Source organism: Chiloscyllium plagiosum, unplaced genomic scaffold (genome assembly GCF_037043375.1).
Source record: "Chiloscyllium plagiosum isolate Xiang-an unplaced genomic scaffold, Cpla_swu_hap1 HiC_scaffold_20, whole genome shotgun sequence".
NCBI classification, from domain to species: Eukaryota; Metazoa; Chordata; class Chondrichthyes; order Orectolobiformes; family Hemiscylliidae; genus Chiloscyllium; species Chiloscyllium plagiosum.
In genome coordinates this window covers 39,261,273-39,280,571 of record NW_028270158.1, presented here as the reverse complement: position 1 = coordinate 39,280,571, position 19,299 = coordinate 39,261,273, and the positions used below count along the sequence as shown (strand labels likewise).

Sequence of the window (19,299 nt, the reverse complement as noted above, 5' to 3'; positions counted from 1 at the left end):
GTCTCTCCAGCACACCCTCATTGCTGATCCTCTGACAATGTAGCTCTGTCTCAGTACTGATCTTCTGACAGTGTGGCACTCCCTCAAAACTGCTCCTCTGACAGGGTAGCACTCACTTAGTCCTAACCCCTGGTCGATGTAACCCCCCCCCCCCCCCCAACCCCCTTAATACTGCGCTGGAGTTTCACCTTGGATAATGGGCTGAGATCGTGGTGTGGGATTTGACTCTTTCAGTTTGTTGGGAGGGCATTCCTCACTGTAGCACCGACGAGCGTTTCCATCGCTCGGTGTCTGTATAATGTAACTGTGTGCCATACAATAGATGGAATGGATGTGATCTAGGGGCTATGTGTGAGGTACACTGGGAGGTGTGATCTGATATTGTTACGGGTAAGATCCATTTCTATCAATCTGTTCATTAGCTCGACTTGTTTTTTTTTAGCTATTCACCATCTTCAGGCGACGGAGGGACCGGGATCCCGTGCCCCCGGCAGGTGTGTGTGCTCAGTCCCCGGGACTAAGCCACTGGCCGTGCCGGTTTCCTACAATTTCGGGTGTTGAGCTCGGGCTCTCGCTTCCTCCGCCCAGCTCGGTTTCAGGCTGCTGCGCTGGTTTGATGTTTTTTAAACCTGGTTCTCATTTGCTGGTTTGGCATCATCAGGCTTTCATATTATGGGTTATTTGAGTTCCTCCCCTCTTTAATTCCTTTAAAGCTGTGAAACATTAAGCACTTTGTGCTAGTCTCCGCCGCCCGTTTGGTTTCGCTCTCTCGCCTCTGCCAGTCCCGCTCTCATTGGTTCCGCTGTCGCTGAGGAGGAACGGGGCAGAGGGAACCGGTTCGGCGGCCAGTGTCTCCCCGGCCAGAGCAGCGCCCAATGCCGCGGGAGGAGTGAGGACACAACGGCTTCCCCTCTCAGTCCGGACTGCAGTAAGTTGCTTCATCCTGACTGTCTCCCGGTTAGGATGGTCCCAGCTCCCCGCTGCTCTCAGGACCTGCTCTCTCTCTTTCTCTCTCTCTCTCTGTAATAACATCTCCCGGACCTGCTACCTGTCCTCTCTTTCCCCCACCCCCGCCTCTTGCTTCCTCTCTCTAACTTATTCTCGCGTTTGATCCCTTACCATTTACTCTCCCCTCAGCATCTGCTCTTTGTTTTCATCCCTCCCTCCATGCATTCACAGTTATCCTGCTCTCTTTTTGTCTGATACTCAGAGACAGTCTGAGTGCCTGTCCCTCAGTCCTGCCTGCTCCCCTGTCATAACTCGCTCCCACAGACGCACACACACACCCTCACTATCTGGCTGCTGTCTGCCTGGTTCTGTCGTGCTGTCCGCGGGCTCCTTTATTAGGCAGGAGTTGGCGGTGTTCGCTCCTCTGTCCGCCGTACAGCCAGCCTGAGGACGGCACCGTGTACCGACTGAAGGCGAGATCGCCTCTTCCCAGGGAACGGCCAGCAGCAGGTGCGGCTCCCGGAGGCCGGGAGGCAGAGTCCAGAGGAGCGGCGTGAACGCCACCCTCCCCCAGTGAAGGTCCCGGGAAATGGGGTCAACAACCCCCAGTGAGAGTCGCGGGGAATGGGGTAAACAGCCCCCAGTGAGGGTCCCGGGGGATGGGGTAAACAGCTCCCAGTGAGGGTCCCGGGGGGAATGGGGTAGACAGCCCCCAGTGAGGGTCCTGGGGGATGGGGTTAATAGCCCCCAGTGAGGGTCCCAGGAATGGAGTCAACCCCAATGAAGGTTCCCTTGCTTGTGGTCACCCCCAGACCCCACCCCAGTGAGGGTCCTGGGAATGGGGTAACAACGCCCAGTGAGGGTCCAGGGGCAGGGCAAGGATTTCCCTCCTCCTTCCACCCCTCCCCAATAGTAAAGGTCCAGGTCTGATGTTACCATCCCCTTCCTCACATCCATAGTGAGGGCCCCGAGTCCCAGGTTAGCCTCACCCCACAGTGAGGGTCACTGTTGGCTTCGCGCCCTCCAGGAAACAGCCATCGGTTGGCCTCACCTATTTTCTTGCTAATTCTTTATAATATTTTATATTTATCTTTTACTTTCGAAAGCTCTCACTTAATGTGGGATTTGACCTTCTTTGCAGATGAGTCGCTCTCACGTTAATCTTGTGAAATATTACGAACATGTTCCAGTTCTGCTCTTCCCTCTGCTTGCACTGGAATGAAGTATTCAATTTAGCCAGCATTTGATATTGAAGCCGCCCATTCTAACAGGAGTCACTGGTTCCATCCAGGCTGCGATTCCTGGCTGGGACCTTCATTGCAGGCGCTTTATATCCCGGCCTTTCCTGCTTCACTCCTTTCATTCAACTATTTCAATGTTTTCGTCAAGTTTTCAATCACTCACTGTACATTTTAAAAATATTTACAGTTTGCTACAAGATGCTGAAGATTCAAAGTATTGTAATGGAAAATATTGAAATAAGGCCGTTGAAACACTGGAATTATAATGAGTGACAAAGCTGGAATCCAAATTCGTTGTTCCCAGTTAGAAAAACATCAGCTGAGAGCCATTTCTGAATCCTGAAATGTTAACTACTTACAAAACTGGCTAATTATTTGCTTACTGATACTTAGTCTGGATCCTACCAAAACCACTTGGCTCTAGACATGGTCCAAACAAAAGAGCTAAATTCTACAAAAGACAGTAGAAGTCCCTGACATCCAAGGAGCACTTGACTCCGTGTGACATCAAGGAGCCTGAGCAAAATTGAAGCTCGTGGGAATCAGAGGAAAATAAATTCTGCACTGGTTGGAATCATAACCAGCTCAGAGTTAGATGGTTGTGGTTATAGGGGGCCAATCTTCTCAGTCCCAAAACATCCGTGCAAGTGTTCCACAGGGTGATGGTGGTTTAGAACCAACCATCTTCACCTGCTTCATTAATGACCCTTCCTCTCATAAAATCAGAAGGGAGGATGTTCGATGGTTGCACAATGTTCTGTGACATTCACAACTCTTCCAATATTGAAGTATCCTATGTCCATAAGCAGCAAGACCTGGACAACATCCAGGGTTGATCTGCAATTGGCGAGTAACATTTGTTCCACACTAGGCAAGTGCTAGACATCTCCAACAAGATAAAGTCTAATCAATACCCCTTGGCATTCAATGATATTGCCATCACTGAATATCTTACTAGCAACATCTTAATGTTACAGTTGACCAGAAACTTATCTGGACCAGCTATTTTAATAATGTGGCTGCAAAAACTGGTCAGACACAAAGTTTTACATTAAGTACTTTTCCAAAGCCTACCTACCATCTCCAAAGCAGAAATCAGTGATGGAATGCTCTTTGTTTGCCTGGATGGATGCAATTTCAAAAATACTTGAACAGCAGTGCAGTCTTAAGAAATCTACTTGATTGGTACTCCATCCTTCACCCTAAGTGTTTAGTCCCTCTACCATCCAGTGAACAATGGCAGCAGAGTTGATAAATTTAATAGACTCTTTACAAGTACTTGACAAGATTGCTTTGATAGTAGCTTGAAAAATGATCTTTCCTACCTAAAAGGAGACTTTCAGCAGATTAATGGGAACACCATCACCTAAAAATTTCCTTCCAAGCCCAGCAGCATCAGCTGTAATATCGTTACATTTTCCAGCTAGTCCCTCTCAAATTGCAGAGTAAATTCTATCATATTAAGTTCACTGCTTCCTAAGGGTTTCTTCACCTTAAGCTCCCTTATCAAGTCTGCCTCATTGCACATCACTAAATCCAGAATTGCCTGTTCCCTAGCGGGCTCCACCTCCAAGAAGTCATCTTGTAGACATTCCACAAATTTCTTTTCTTGTAATCCACTACCAATCTTTGCCTCATTTGCACATCGCTCTCAAACTATACAGTGAATCTGAAATGGGGCAGAGATTGCTGGGGGGTCTTGGCGGGTCAGGCGGTGCCTGTGGAGGGAGGTCGGAGTTGGCATTTCAGGATCAGTGACCAATGGATCCTGCCGGGCCTGCTGGGGTTCTCCAGCAATCTCTGCTTTTGCTGATTTTCAATCTATGCCCTGTCATCCCTTTCTCTCTTATGAGCAGAAACAGCTTCTCCCTGTTTATTCTATCTACCCCACTATTGCTTTTGAAAACCTTGATCGGATCTACTCTGACCCTTTTCAATGTCTTCAATCCTCATAACTTTGTTTGGTGACACACGCCAGGATCTTGCCATTGGACGTGTGGGTCCTGTTCTGGTTTACCTTTCTGGAGTACAGCGCATCGCATTTGGCTGGGTTGGGTTCCATTTGCCATTCCTTGGCTCATTGACCCATCTGATCAGGGTCATTTTGTGCTTTGTGGGAACTAGCCATTTGGATATAAAATTGGCTCAAAGGTAGGAAACAGATGGTGGCGGGGGAAGATTGTCCTTCAGACTGGAAGCATGTGACCAGCAATGTGCTGCAATGATTGGTGTTGGATTCACTGTTTTTTGACATTTATATAAATGATTTGGATGTGAATATAGGTGGTATAGTTAGTAAATTTGCAGATGACACCAAAATTGGTGGTGGACAGTGAAGAAGTTTACCCGGAGTGCAGCGGGATCTTGATCGGATGTACCGAGGAGTGGTGGGTGGTGTTTGGTCTGGATAGATGTGTGGATTTTGATGGGTGTGGGGCAGGGTGAGACTTGTGCACTTGCTGGTGGGGTCCTGGGGAGAGTTGCCAAACAAAGAGACCTTGGAGTGCAGGTTCATAATTCCTTGGAAGTGCAGTTGCAGATAGACAGGATAGTGAAGAAGGTGTTTGGTACACTTATTGGTCAGTGCATTAAATACAGGAGATGAGAAGTCATGTTGTGGCTTTGCAGGACATTGGTTAGGCCATGTTTGGAATACTGCATTCAGTTCTGGTCTCCCTGACACGGGAAGATGTTGTTAAACTTCAAAGAGTTCAGAGACTTTTTAAAAAAATTCATTTACAGGATGAGGGCATTGCTGACCAAACCAGCATTTATTCCCCAGAGTGAAGCTAAGAGTCAACCACATTGCTGTGGCTCTGGAGGTACATGTAGACCAGATCAAGTTAGGACAGTAGATTCTTTCCCTAAGGAACATTAGTGAACCAGATGGGTTTTTCCAAACAATTAACAATGGATTCACAGCCATCATTGCACTCTTACTTCCAGATTTTACTGAGTTCAAATTACACCATCTGCCATGGTGGGAGTTGAACCCAGGTCCCCAGAACATTGCCTGGGTCTCTGGATTAACAGTCTAGTGATAATACCACTGGGCCATTGCCTCTCCACTTACAGGGATATTGCCCAAACTGAAGGGTTTGAACTACAGGGAGATGCTGAATAAAGTGAGGCTTTTTTCTGTGGAGCGTCGGAGGCTGAGGGGTGATGTTATAGAGGTTTATAAAGTCATGAGGGGCATGGATAGGGTGAATAGTCAAGGTTTTTTCCCCAGGGTAGAGGAGTCCAAAACTAGAGGGCGTAGGTTTAAGTTGAAAGGTTTAAAAGCGATCTAAGGTACATTTGTTTCACACAGAAACTGGTGCATGTATGGAATGAACCGCCAAAATTTAGAAGGCGTCTGGGTAAGTATATGAATAGGAAGGGTTTAGAGGGATATGTGCCAAATACTGGCAAATGGAACTCGATTTATTTAGGGTATCTGGTTGGCATGGACGAGTTGGATTGAAGAGTCTGTTTCTGTGCTGTAATCGGTGTGACTCTATTTGGTCTACAAATATATGACTATATTGTCATAGTCACTGTGCCAAATTCCAGCCACACACTCCTGAATAACAACTGGCTGTACCTCCACACCTGTAGATTAAAGCAATTCAATGAGCTGCCCATGACCACTTTCTCAAGAGCATTTAGGGATAATTAATAAATCATGATCTTACTATTGATGCTCACATTCCAAGAGTAAATAAGAAGTATCTTACCGTGAAACTATCTGACACTGCCTACAACGTGCCTGGCCTCCTGTGCCTACAATTATTGATTCGGTAAAAGAAAAAAGTTTTTAAAAGTACCTATAGATAAATAAACCTGTCTCAAGATGCTCTGAAGCATTTGAATCAGTGAAATATTTTTGAAGTATAGTCACAGTTGTACAGAAGACCATGTAACAGCCAATTTATTCACAACTAGATCCCACAAATAATGTTATAATGATCAGCTAACTGTTTTAGGATATTTTAGTTAAGGCATAAAGATTAGCCCTAGAACACTGGGGATAACCCTTCTACTCTTCTTCAGAATCATATTGTAGAATATGTTGTGGCCATTTTAAAGAGAAGACAGGACCTCTTAAATATTTCATTAGAATGATGCCACTTTACAGCTAGCAGTCTGTCAGTTCTCCCCCCTCATTACTGCCCCTTCAACAGTAAAGCACTCGCTCTGTACTTACTCTCCAACATTGTAACACTCCCTCAGCATTAACTCATCAACTCAATCTTTATCCTCAGCATTTTCAACTCAGGATGGATAATAAATGCTGGCCCAGCCAGGGCTGCCCTCTTTCCATATCTGAATAAAAACTTCATTGAGCTCTAACAGAGCTATTTAAAATTATGAAATGTTTTGAAAGAATGAATACAGAGAATGTTTTCTCTTGTAAGGAAGAATATAACTATTGGCCACCAATGTTAGTGTTCAAGAAATTCAGTAGAGCACTTAGAAGAAGCATCTTTACCCAAAAAGTGGTATGAATGTGGAACTCAGCCACACAGGGAGTAGTTGAAGTAACAGAATGGATGTATTTATGATGAAACTACACAAACTAAGAAATAAAGAAAAATAGAGACCTATCATTCCATTGATTCTATTGATTTAGATGAGAAACAATGTGAAGATGATTGAGTGGAGCATAAACATTGGCACTGACTGCTACATTTCTACTGTAATGTTCCTTCTACAGTACAATGCTCCCTCAGCACTGCACTGAAGAGTTTACTCGGTTCACACGCTCACTTGACTACGCTTTCTTTGTATGATCAGTTAAATTGGTTATTATGTGCTTTGGTTGTGTAATCGCAGTTTGATTAGCAATGGCATTCTTGAATCATAGATGAATAGTGATTACTTAGGTGTGATTGAAGAAGATATCCTATAGATTTGTGTCTACCAGAGGATGTCAAGATCATCAGAACAGGGTGGGAGAAAAAAGAAAGAAATTACAGATTATGTAACAATGGAATCGTGTTCGACCTTGTAATGGGTGGCACGGTGGCACAGCAGTTAGCACTGCTGCGTCAGAGACCCGGGTTCAATTCCTGCCTCAAGCAACTCTGTGTGGAGTTTGCACATTCTCCCCGTGTCTGCGTGGGTTTCCTTTTGGGTGCTCCGGTTTCGTCCCACAATCCAAAAATGTGCAGGTCAGGTGAATTGGCCATGGTAAATTGCCTGTAGTGTTAGGTGAAAGGGTAAATTTAGGGGAATGGGTCTGGGTGGGTTGCGGGTCGTGTGGACTTGTTGGGCCAAAGGACCTGTTTCCACAATGTAAGTAATGTAATCTAAAACATGATAAGAAATCTGAAGGTATCAAATTCTAAATGTTGTTAAATTGTTTTAAATAATTTACCCAGTAACATTTTGTCAAGAATTCAAGCAAACATTTTCACATGTATAATGAATGTAAATATCTGACTGTGTAGGGCTTCTGTTGCTGAGATGCATCGCATTCGGCTTTCAACAAAAGGGAGAGGGTTTCTTAAAGTAACACTAGACAAACTCTTTTTTCCAGGGTGGGAAGGGGAGCAGAATTTGTGTTTGCTCTTAATTATTTCCCTGCTGTGATTCTGGTTCACTTGTTCACACGATTATTTTCTCTTTAACACATATGCACACACATTTTCAAATTTGTACACAACTCACAGGCATATTACGTCTTACACGGACTTATGGAAAATGACTAATCTTAATGCAGTGAGCATGGATTTGGTCAGGGTAAAACTGAACCAAGGTATGATAGGAAAACTAACGGTTTAGATATGTTCCATTACGAAAGAAAGCTAGGGCTTCTTGAATGATTAGGAAATCAGAGGATATCATGAAACAAAAAGAAGTGGATCTATGACACATATCTAATGAGTTTTTCAAGTGAGAACCTGGTCAAGTACAATAACTGGCGAGGTAAAGTCAAGAGGAAAATACAATAGACATGAAAGAAAATGAGCAAATAATTTCAGTATTCATAAAAGGGAACCCTAGGAGCTTCCACCACCATGTAAATATCAAATGGGTAATAACAGGAAGGATGGAGGCTGTCAAAAGAGAAAAAATTATAATTTTTAGGGGTGCAGAACAATGTTAGAATATTTAATATATTGCTGATTACTAAGGAAGATAGAACTGACAGGGAATCTATGGAAATGGAGATGGTAGAGGTAATGAATGGGGGAAATTCTTAGGTACAATGTACAGGCAAAGTGAATAGCTTGTATCTCTGCTACCCTGGAGTGGAGATTGTGAAAGAGCTTTCCATAACCTTCCAATCTTTCCTGGATTTGGAAAAGGTAGCAGAGGATTGAACAGTGGCAAATGTGACATGCTTGTTCAAGAGACACATTTCCAGACATTACACAAAAAAAATCTAAAGTGAGGTTGCTGGAAAAGGGTTACTGGACCAGAAACATTAACTCTGCTTTCTCTGCACAGATAATGCTGGGCCTGCTGAATTTTTCCAGCAATTTCTGTTTTTGGTCCCAGTCATTATAGTTTGGCCAATTTAACATGAGTGGTGCATAAGGCTTTAAAAATAATAAGCAGGAAAAAACAATCAACAGGCAGTCGAGGTTTGAGTTAACTGATAAGAGTCAGTGTGGATTTATAAAAGGCAGAATGTAGTTGAGCATTCTAACTGAACATTTTGATGAGATAAAAGAGAAAGTGGATGAAGGAAATGCAGTGGGTGCTATGTCAAATGTGTTGTTAAAATCCATACGTGAAGTACTAACTTAAAAAGACTGAGGCTCAGCAATAGGAGGGTGAATGTCAGTTCAGTTAAAAGACATGACTCAAGGACAGAAGTCGAAGAGCAATGATAAACGTTTGTATTTCTGATTGCAGGATGATGAACAAAGCTCAGTGTTTGGACCAAGTTTCCTATTTAAATAGATAGTTTTAATATTGAAACATGGAGTAAATTTTCAAGATATGCTAATGATGCCAACCTTAAAGGTGTGGCAGACACTGATGATCATATGCTACTAGAATAGGCAAATAAGTGGCAGATGGAATTGATAGAAAAGTGTGAGATGGTGAAATTTGTTAGAGATAAGGGGATGTAATATAGGTTCAGTGGCCTAGCTCTAAACATTGTGCAAGGACAGAGGAACCTTGAGGTCATGTACGTAAATCTTAGAAAGCAGCAGAGCACATGGAGAGTAGTCAGTAATATGTACAGAATATTGGGTTCATTAATTGAGATAGTAAGTAAAAATGTAGGGTTGATAAGATTAATCTTCATAAAACTCTGGTTGGGGCTCCACTAGAGTATTGTGGCCAATTCTAGTCAGAACTTTAGGAAGGTCCTTGAGAAGGTACAGAGAGGATTCACCAGAATTGTCCCAGATTTGGACGGAGAAGCTAGATTTGTCCTCCTTGGAGCAAAGGATACTTTGGAGAGAATAGTTAGAGGTCTGTAAGATTATTTCAGATTTGATAAGGTAGATCAAGATAAATGATTCCTACTTGCTGATAGCCCAAGGAGTAGGGAACAGACGTAAGGTTTTGTTAGAGGTGCAAGGGATAAGTAAGGAAGAACTTTGGAACGTCTTGTCTTTCAGGGTGGCAGAGGGAAGATGATTGATGCTTTCAAAAGGAAATTGGATGGACACCTGAGGGAATCAAACTTGTAGGGCAAAGAAGACAGAATGGAAGAACAGAATGGAACTGATTGCTTTATACAGAGTTGCATTGACTCAATGGACAGAATGGCCTCCTTCCATGTTGTAATAACTCTCTGAATTGATGACACCATTGTGCTTTGTTCATGCAGTTACTAGTCACTAAGTCTTCAAGTTATGCTATTAACCTTAAACTTATGCTCACTAATCCTTTTTATCTCACTGCCTATTTTATGAAACTCTAGTAGTAACAATTTGTTTGTTTACTTCTCAGTCTATTTTTCAGTCGTGATTTTCAGACAGCAGTATTGGTGGATAAATGTAGCAGACCAAATCCCAGTCAAATACAATGCCTCCTTGCCTCATGCCAAGCTATTCACTCTTTCTAGAAGAATAGTGACCAGACATTAGAACCCTAGTTGATTTCCCACTTTATACCTCGCAGCACTCCAGTCCTTAGATCCTGTATTCCATGCTCAACAATAGGAACTGACACTTTTCATGATTTCTGTTGTTCAATGCATGACTTTAAACATTTCAACTTGCCCTCAACCTCACTGATTTTACTTTGTTACTGTTTGAGAACTGTGTATAATTTCAGTTGGGTTAGTGCACTAGTTTCGAGTCTGTTTAGCTTCAGTCAGCTTTGCACATCTGGAATAACTTCATATTAAAAAAAAACTTTTCTTAAAATGCATAGCTCAGGATCTAGTGCCATAGAGGCAGGAAAGCAATCGCCTTATTTGTGTAGGAACAACAGAGAGGGAGCACTGTTCCAGGAGGAGAAACAGAGTAATATCTGTGATGCAGATTCTGTTGGAATTACTGCACCGCAGGAGGTGGAGGAATGCCTGCAACACGAGATTTGCAGGAATACCTGGGACAAAGGTTATGGAGGAATACTTGTGACCACAGAATCTGCAGTGTCAACATCTAATTTAGACAGAAAGATTGAATTATGTCAATGCAATCACAAAGTGATCTTTTTATCTCGCCTATCTGTCTCTCCCTGTCTGTGTCTCTTTCTATTTCTTGAAACTTCTATCTGCCCCGCTTTCTCTCTTTCTCCCATCCCTATTTTTAATTTTTTGATTGTGTTCTCATACTAATGATCTAGATTTGGTTGTGGAGGGCATGATTTCAAAATTTGCAGATTACACAAATTTAAAAGTAGGGTAGTAAGAACTGTTCGGAGTTTACTATAGTGATAAGAGATCAAGTGGACATGGATAGGCTGATGGAATAGGCAACAAAAACAAATTGCTGGGGAAACTCAGCAGGTCTGGCAGCATCTGGGCGGCATGGTGGCACAGTGGTTAGCACTGCTGCCTCACAGCGCCAGAGACCCGGGTTCCATTCCCGCCTTGGGCAACTGCCTTATTTGTTTGCACATTCTCCCTGTGTCTGCGTGGGTTTCCTCCAGGTGCTCTGGTTTCCTCCCACAGTCCAAAGATGTGCAGGTTAGGTGAATTGGCCATGCTAAATTGCCCGTAATATTAGGTGAAGGAGTAAATGTAGGGGAATGGGTCTGGGTGGGTTGCTCTTCGGAGGGTCGGTGTGGACTTGTTGGGCTGAAGGGCCTGTTTCCACACTGTAAGTAATCTAATCTAATCTGCGGAGAAAGTAGAGTTAATGTTGAGCCCAGCGACTGTTCTGAAGGAGGATTTGAGTTATAGGGCTGAATAGGCTGGAGCTTTTTTCCCTGGAGGCTGAGGGATGACATTTTAGAGGTTATAAAATCATGAGGGGCCTGGATAAGGTGAATAGACACGATCTTTTTCCTAGCGTGGGGGAGTCAAAGACTAGAAGGCATAGGTTTAAGATGTGAGGGGAAAGACTTAAAAAGATCCTGATGGGTAACTTTTTCATGCAGATCGTAATGCTTATATTGAACGAGCTGCCAGAAGAAGTGATGGGTACAAATACAACATTTTAAAAGGCATCTGGATGGGTAAATGAATAGGAACGGTTTAAAGGGATATGGGCCAAGTGCTAGCAAATGGGACTAGGTCAGTTTGGGATCTGGTCGGCGCAGACAGGTGGGACTGAAGGGTTTGTTTCTGTGTTATATGACTATGATTCTAAGGCTCACTGGACTTAAAACATTAACCCTCCCAGGCCTGCTGAGTTTCTCAAACAAATTTTGTTTTTGTTTCAGATCTTCAGCATCTGCAGTTCTTTATTTCATTTTAGTAGTAGAAAAGGCAGGTGTATAGAAGATGAAGTTTAATTTAAGGAAATGTGCAATGATTAACTTTAATAGGTGCAATAAGGACAGACAGGTTATAATTCTGAAGGAGTGAAATGAAGAAGACTTTGGGTTAAATGTGCACAAATTATTGAAATTTGCAGGGTTGGTTGACAAAACACATCCAGGGCTTTAGTGATGATGAAAGTTTATAAAACATTTCTTCAATTTTGGCTGAAATATTGCATCTAATTCTGAGTACCTCACTTTAGAAAGGATATTAAAGTTTTAAAGGGAATGCAGGAAAGATTTACAAGAATTTTCCCAGGGATTAGCGATTTCAATTACGGACATAGATTAAAGAAACTGGAGTTGTTCCCCTGAGAAAAGAAAAGGTTTAGTAATTTGATAAAGCAGTTAAAATCATGAGGAGTCTAAACAGTGTAAATAACAAGAAATTGTACCATTTAGTGGAAGGGTTGAGAACTAGAAAACACTGATTTATGGTGATCGACAAAAGAACTAATGCAAAGCTTTCTCATGCAGTGAATTGTTAGGATCTGGACTATATGTACTGACTGAGAGTGTAGTGTAGACAGACTAAGTCATGAGTTTTAAATAGGAATTGAATGATTAATTATCTGAAGAGAACAAAATACAGGGCTCCAGGGAGAGGGCAGGGGAGTAAGACTAAGTCAGTTACTCTTGCAAAGTAACTCCATTGACATAATGGGCTGAATGGCCTCATTCTGTGCTATAACCATTCCACAATTCTATTATTCTATGATTTTTGAACCTTTCTATGCTAAATCTAGGAACTTGGTCTTCCTGACATAATTCTCACTCTAAAAATTGATTTGGTGCCTTTTTTGTGTTGGTGTGCCTGTCACTGAAAGTGTCAGTGCTGAGGATTGGAATGTGTCTCTGTTACGTGTTGGCATAGGAGTCTGGTAGGCACTGCATCATAAAGTTATTGCCATGGGACATTTCTATGAGGCTGTTTTTGTGTGTCTAGCATTGTTTGTTTCTGTTGCACCTGGAGGACCATCAGTTTCCAATCATCCTAATGCATAAAGGTGGATAAATCCTCAGGACTTGATCAGGTGTACCACAGAACTCTGTGGGAAGCTAAGGAAGTGATTCCTGGGACCCTTGCTGAGATATTTGTATCATCGATAATACCAGGTGAGGCACTCTAAGACTGGAAATTGGCTTTAAGAAGGGTGGTAAGGAAAAGCCAGGGAACTATAGACCAGTGAGCCTGATATCAGTGGTGGGCAAGTTGTTGGAGGGAATCCTGAGGGGCAGGATGTATAAGTATTTGGAAAGGGAAGGACTGATTAGGATAGTCAACATGGCTTTGTGTATGGGAAATCATGTCTCACAAATTTGATTGAATGTTTTGAAGAAAAACAAGGAGGATTGATGAGAACAAAGTGGTGGACATGATCTATATGGACTTCAGTAAGGCGTTCGACAAGGTTCCCCATGGGAAACTGGTTAGCAAGCTTAGATCTAATGGAATACAGGGATACATAGCCATTTAGATACAGAACTGGCTCAAAGGTAGAAGACAGAGGGTGGTGGTGGAGGGTTGTTTTTCAGACTAGAGGCTTGTGACCAATGGAGTGCCACAAGGGTCAGTGCTGGGTCCACTACTTTTCATCATTTATATAAATGATTTGGATGTGAGCATAAGAGGTATAGTCAGTAAGTTTGCAAATGACACCAAAATTGGAGGTGTAGTGGACAGCGAAGGTTACCTCAGATTACAACGGGATTCTGATCAGATGGGCCAATGGACTGAGGAGTGGATGATGGAGTTTAATTCAGATAAATGTGAGGTGCTGCATTTTGGGAAAGCAAATCTTAGCAGGATTTATACACTTAATGGCAAGGTCCGAGGGAGTGTTGCTGAACAAAGAGACCTTGGAGTGCAGCTTCATAGCTCCTTGAAAGTGGAGTCGCAGGTAGATAGGATAGTGAAGAAGGTGTTTGGTATGCTTTTGTTTATTGGTCACAGTATTGAGTACAGGAGTTGGTACTGCAGACCTCACTTTCTCCTACAGGAGTTGGAATGTCATGTTGCGGCTGTACAGGACATTGGTTCAGCCACTTTTGAAATATTGCATGTAATTCTGGTCTCCTTCCTGTTGGAATGATGTTGTGAAACTTGAAAGGGTTCAGAAAAGATTGAGAAGGATGTTGCTAGTGTTGGAGGATTTGAAGTATAGGGAGAGGTTGAATAGGCTGGGGCTGTTCTCCCTGTTGGAGGCTGAGGGGTGACCTTATAGAGGTTTATAAAATCATGAGGGTCTTGGAGAGGATAAATAGACAAGGTCTTTTCCCTGGGGTGGCAGAGTTCAGAACTAGAGGGCATAGGTTTAGAGCGAGAGGAGAAAGATATAAAAGAGACCTAAGCGGCAAATTTTTCAGGTAGAGTATGGTACGCATATGAAATGAGCTGCCAGAGGAAGTGGTGGAGGCTGGTACAATGCAACATTTAAAAGGCATCTGGATGGGAATATGAATAAGGATTTGGAAGGATATGGGCCAGGTGCTGGCAAGTGTGACTAGATTGGGTTGGGATATATGATCGGCACGGATGAGTTGGACCAAAGGGTCTGTTTCTGTGCTGTACATCTCTGTGACTCTATGACTGAATTATGTTTCAAATTTTAATATCAATGATAATGTGAGTTTTTACTTCATTGACATTGAGTTGAAACTGTCTGAAGCTCTCTCACATTTCACTGTAAAAATCGTCAGAATGGTGGGAGGGTGGACTGAAGATTTGGAGCTCCAGAGGCAACTCTGTTATCAGCACAACATAAAAGATGATTCAATAACAGGCTGCTGTTTTGAATCTGGGCTGGATATACACAACAGAAGTAGTGAGTGTGTAACAAAAATGACCCATTAACTTGAATCGCTATTTTTCTCAAAAAAGTTGATTTAAGCCTCCATCTTCATCATGTAGTTTAGTTATTTTGCTCTTTAAACCATAAGACCTAGGACCATTTGTTCCATTATGACTGATCTGATAATCCTCAACTCCCTTTTTTGTGCTTTTTCCTTATAATCATGATTTCCTTATTGATTAAAGATTTGTCTGTCTCAGCCTTCAATATACACAACAAACAGCTTACAGCCCCCTGTGGTAAAGAATTCCACAGACTTACTATCCTCAGAAGAAATTTGTCTTCATCTCTGTCCCAGCTGGGTGACCCCTTCTCCTGAGATTCTGCCCTCTGGTCCCAGACTGCCCCACAAAAGGAAACAACCGATCTGTACCTACCCTGTCAAGTCCCTAAAGAATCTTATGTTCCAACAAGGACACCTTCATTCTTCTAAAATCCCAATAAGTACAAGCCCAATTTACACAACATCTCCTCATTGACATTCCCATGACACCCAGAATCAACCTAATGAACCTTCTCTGGACTTCTTCCATTGTTATTTTCTTTCCCTAGATAAAGGGACCAAGATATTCACAGTATTCTAGATGTAATCTAACAGGTTCCCCGTAGTTTTAGCAGAATGTCCTTATTTTTATATTCCATTCTCTTTAAAATAATGGTCAATATTCTATTTGCTTTTCTCATTACCCATTGAACTTGGATGCTAGTGTTCTTGTGATATTTATACAAGGACCCCCAAATCACTCTATACCACAGCTTTCTGTGGTCTTATTTCATTTAAATAATATTCAGCTCCTCTATTCTTCTTGCCAAAGTGCAAAATCTCACTTTTGAGTGAGTGGGCGGCACGGTGGCACAGTGGTTAGCACTGCTGCCTCACAGCGCCAGAGACCTGGGTTCAATTCCCACCTCAGGCGACTGACTGTGTGGAGTTTGCACGTTCTCCCCGTGTCTGCGTGGGTTTCCTCCGGGTGCTCCGGTTTCCTCCCACAGTCCAAAGATGTGCAGGGTCAGGTGAATTGGCCATACTAAATTGCCCGTAGTGTTAGGTAAGGGGTAAATGTAGGGGTATGGGTGGGTTTCGCTTCGGCGGGTCGGTGTGGACTTGTTGGGCCGAAGGGCCTGTTTCCACACTGTAATCTAATCTCACATTTTCCAACATTATACCAATATTTTGACCACTCACTTAATATTTATACCCTTCTATATACTTTGCAATCCTCACCACTTGCCTCCCCACCTATTTTAGATTAGAAACACAAAATTAGAAACACTGCATGCATTTCTCTCATCTGAGTCAGTAACATGTATAGTAAATAATTATGACACCAGCACTGATCCCTGTAACACTCCTCTGGTTCAGATTTCCATCTGTATTTGCCTCCTTATCCCAATACTGTCTTCTAATTCTTAGCCAATTCTTTATCCATGTTAATATACTACACCATCACCTTATGCTCTTATTAAATTGTCAATAGTACCTTCTTTAAAGCCTTTTGGAAATCCAGATATAGGACATGTACTGGAACCTCCTTTTTGTGTCCTGCTCATTACATCCTCAATGACTTATAATAAATTTGTAAGGCATGATTTTCCCTTCATGAAGCCATGGTGACTCTGCTTGAATAAATTATGTATTTCTAAATGCTTTGCCATTACGCCCTTCATAATAAACTCTAAGGTTTTCCCAATCACTGCTGTTTTGCTAACTCATCTATAGTTGGCTGTTTTTATCTGTCCCCTCTTTTAATTTTAATAAGAATGTTAGAATGGCTGTTTTACAGTCCTCCAGAACTTTTAGGGAATCTAATGAATCTTAGAAGATTACTATCTGTGCACCTACCATCTCTGCAGCTACCTCCTATAATGTCCTAGGGTGGAACCCATCCAGAGGAGTTATCGGCCTTTAGCCCCATCTGTTTCCCTAATACGTTTTCTTCTAGTGACAGTTATTGTATGTATTTCTTTTAGCTTAGTATTTATGGAATGCTGTTAATGTCCTCCACCATGAAGACTGAACTGAAGTATCCCCTCTGACATTTCCTTGTTCCCTGCTATTTCCCAGCCTCATATTCACTCTGACCTCTCTCTTTTTTATACATTTATAAAACTCTTCATATGTTCATTTACCCTCAATTATTATTTTCTCCATCTTTACTATTTTTTATCATATTGTATTAGTTTTTAAACATTTCCCAATCCTTACCATTAATCTTTGCCAGATAGTGGTTTTGTTTTTCAATTTTTTGTTATCCCTAACTTACTTTGTTGATCATAGTCAGTTTACTGCCTTCCTAGATTCCTTCTTCCTCACTGGGATATATCTTTGTTGAGAGCCAAAACTATTTTCTTAAGCATCTGCTTGTTTTTTTTCCTCTGTCACTTTGGTTAAACCTATTTCATAGTCCATTCCAACTAACTCTGCCTCATGCCATTGAATTGCCTTTATTTAGTTTACACAGTTGTTATTATTGCAAGTTTCTCACTCTCAAACTGAACACTAAATTTTATCATGTTATGAACACTAATTCAAAGGAGATTCTAAGATTATTTTTTTAACGTACCTGATCATACATCATCAGATCCAAAATAGCCTTATCAGTGGTTCAGTGGTTGGGTTGGCAATATATTGTTCTAGGAAACTGTCCAAAATAGACTATGAAATTGTCCTGTGACTACCTCTGCCACAATCTGATTTTCCCAATCTATGTGATGAATGTGTTGCCTCTTTTACACATTCTCATTGTTTTATGATTTATTCTTTGTCCTACAATATAGCCATTAATAGGGAACTTTATATATTACTCCTACCATTGTTTTCTTTCACTTGTTATTTCTTACCTCCACCCATATGGATTTTATACCCTTGGATCCAAGATCATTTCTTGTTGTTGCTCTTATTCCATTACTTGTCAACAAATCTCCATCACTACCCTTTTCATTCCTCCTGTCCTTTCAAAAAATTCACACACCTTTGAATATTTAGTTCTCAGCTTTGATCTCCTTTAACCATGTCTCCATAATGGCTATAAGGTCATACCCACTAACCTCTATTTTGTGTCAAACAGTACTTGCATTAATTAAAGAACTACTAATTTTGCCATTTTACCATTTCCCCCCTTGAAACTATTTGTTGCTATTTTTCTATTTTTTGCATACTGTGTCCCTTTCTGTTCTACTCTATGTATCATCATCCAAAATGGCTGCCCTGCAATGCCACCAAATCCTTTTATTTTGTAAGTCTATGTTTCTCCTCTCCCAACTCCTTCCACACTCTCTAATTAGTTTAAAGCTGACTCTACAGCCCTAACATTTGATTCATTAGAATACTGGCCTCAGTATGGTTCAAGTGCAGCTCCCTTCTACCCCGATACTGGTGCCAGTGCCCCATGAACACCCACAATAATCTTTGAACCATGCATTTATCTCCTTGACTTTAGTTACTCTATACCAATGTGGTTATGGTGCAGGTAGTCACCCAGAGATTATTACCTTGGAGGTTCTGAATTTTAATTTCACTCCAAACAGTTCAAATTCTTGCAACGGGTTATTTCCTTACTAGTCTTATCAAGATAATTAGTACCAATATGGACTACCACAAATAGTTCCCCCTCCTCCCACTCCAAGTTTCTGTCCAGTCATGAAGAGATGACATTTATCTGGCACCAACAAGCAATACAACCTTGAGAACTCAGAGTCATACAGCACGGAAACTGACCCTTCAGTCCAACCAGTCCATGCTGAATGTAATCCCAAACTAAACTAGTCCCTCCTGCATGCTTCTATTCCACAAATGAACAACCCTCTGTGAGAAAAAGATTTGCCTCCATTTCTGAAATCTTCCTCTCCTCTCACTTTAAAAATGTATTTATCTTCATACCACTACACATTCATATTTCCCGTCTTGAATGGTTACAGGCCAAATTTGATATTAAATTAAATAAAACAAAGAACTGTGGATCTAGAAATCTGAAACTAAAATAGAAATTGTTGGAGAAGCTCTGCAGGTCTGGCAGCATCTGTAGAGAGAAAGCAGAGTTAATATTTTGAGAAGAAGAGTCACTGGGCCTGAAATGTTAACTCTGCTTTCTCTCTGCAGATGTTGGAGACCTGCTGATTTTCTCCAACATTTTCTATTTTTGATTTTGAATTACCTAGTCTGAGGGATGTGACTGTCCCATGGAGACAAGTGTCCAGTTTACTTGCCCCTGCCCTGATGTGGTGCAATGTCTGCAACTCAGACTCCCAATCTTCAACTTGGATCTGAAGTTCCTTGACTTTGCTACATTTCTACTGATGTGTTTGCCTTGGATCACCTTGCTGTTCACAGGTCCCACATGTTACCACATCATCACATTACCTATACTGTCATC

General features: G+C 41.8%; 1 protein-coding gene across 2 annotated transcripts in view; it reads left to right on the top strand.

Moving 5' to 3' along the window:
- The first annotated feature begins 299 nt into the window (after nucleotides 1–299).
- LOC122560669 (netrin-3-like) overlaps nucleotides 300–19,299 on the top strand; it is a 180,966-nt gene continuing 161,966 nt past the window's right edge. The window contains exon 1 of one of the 2 annotated variants that reach the window (XM_087997825.1): nucleotides 300–390. The gene's annotated coding sequence lies outside the window, so the exon portion shown is untranslated. Of the gene's footprint in view, nucleotides 391–681; nucleotides 929–19,299 lie in introns of those variants that run through there. The other variant, XM_043711558.2, reaches the window with a different exon arrangement.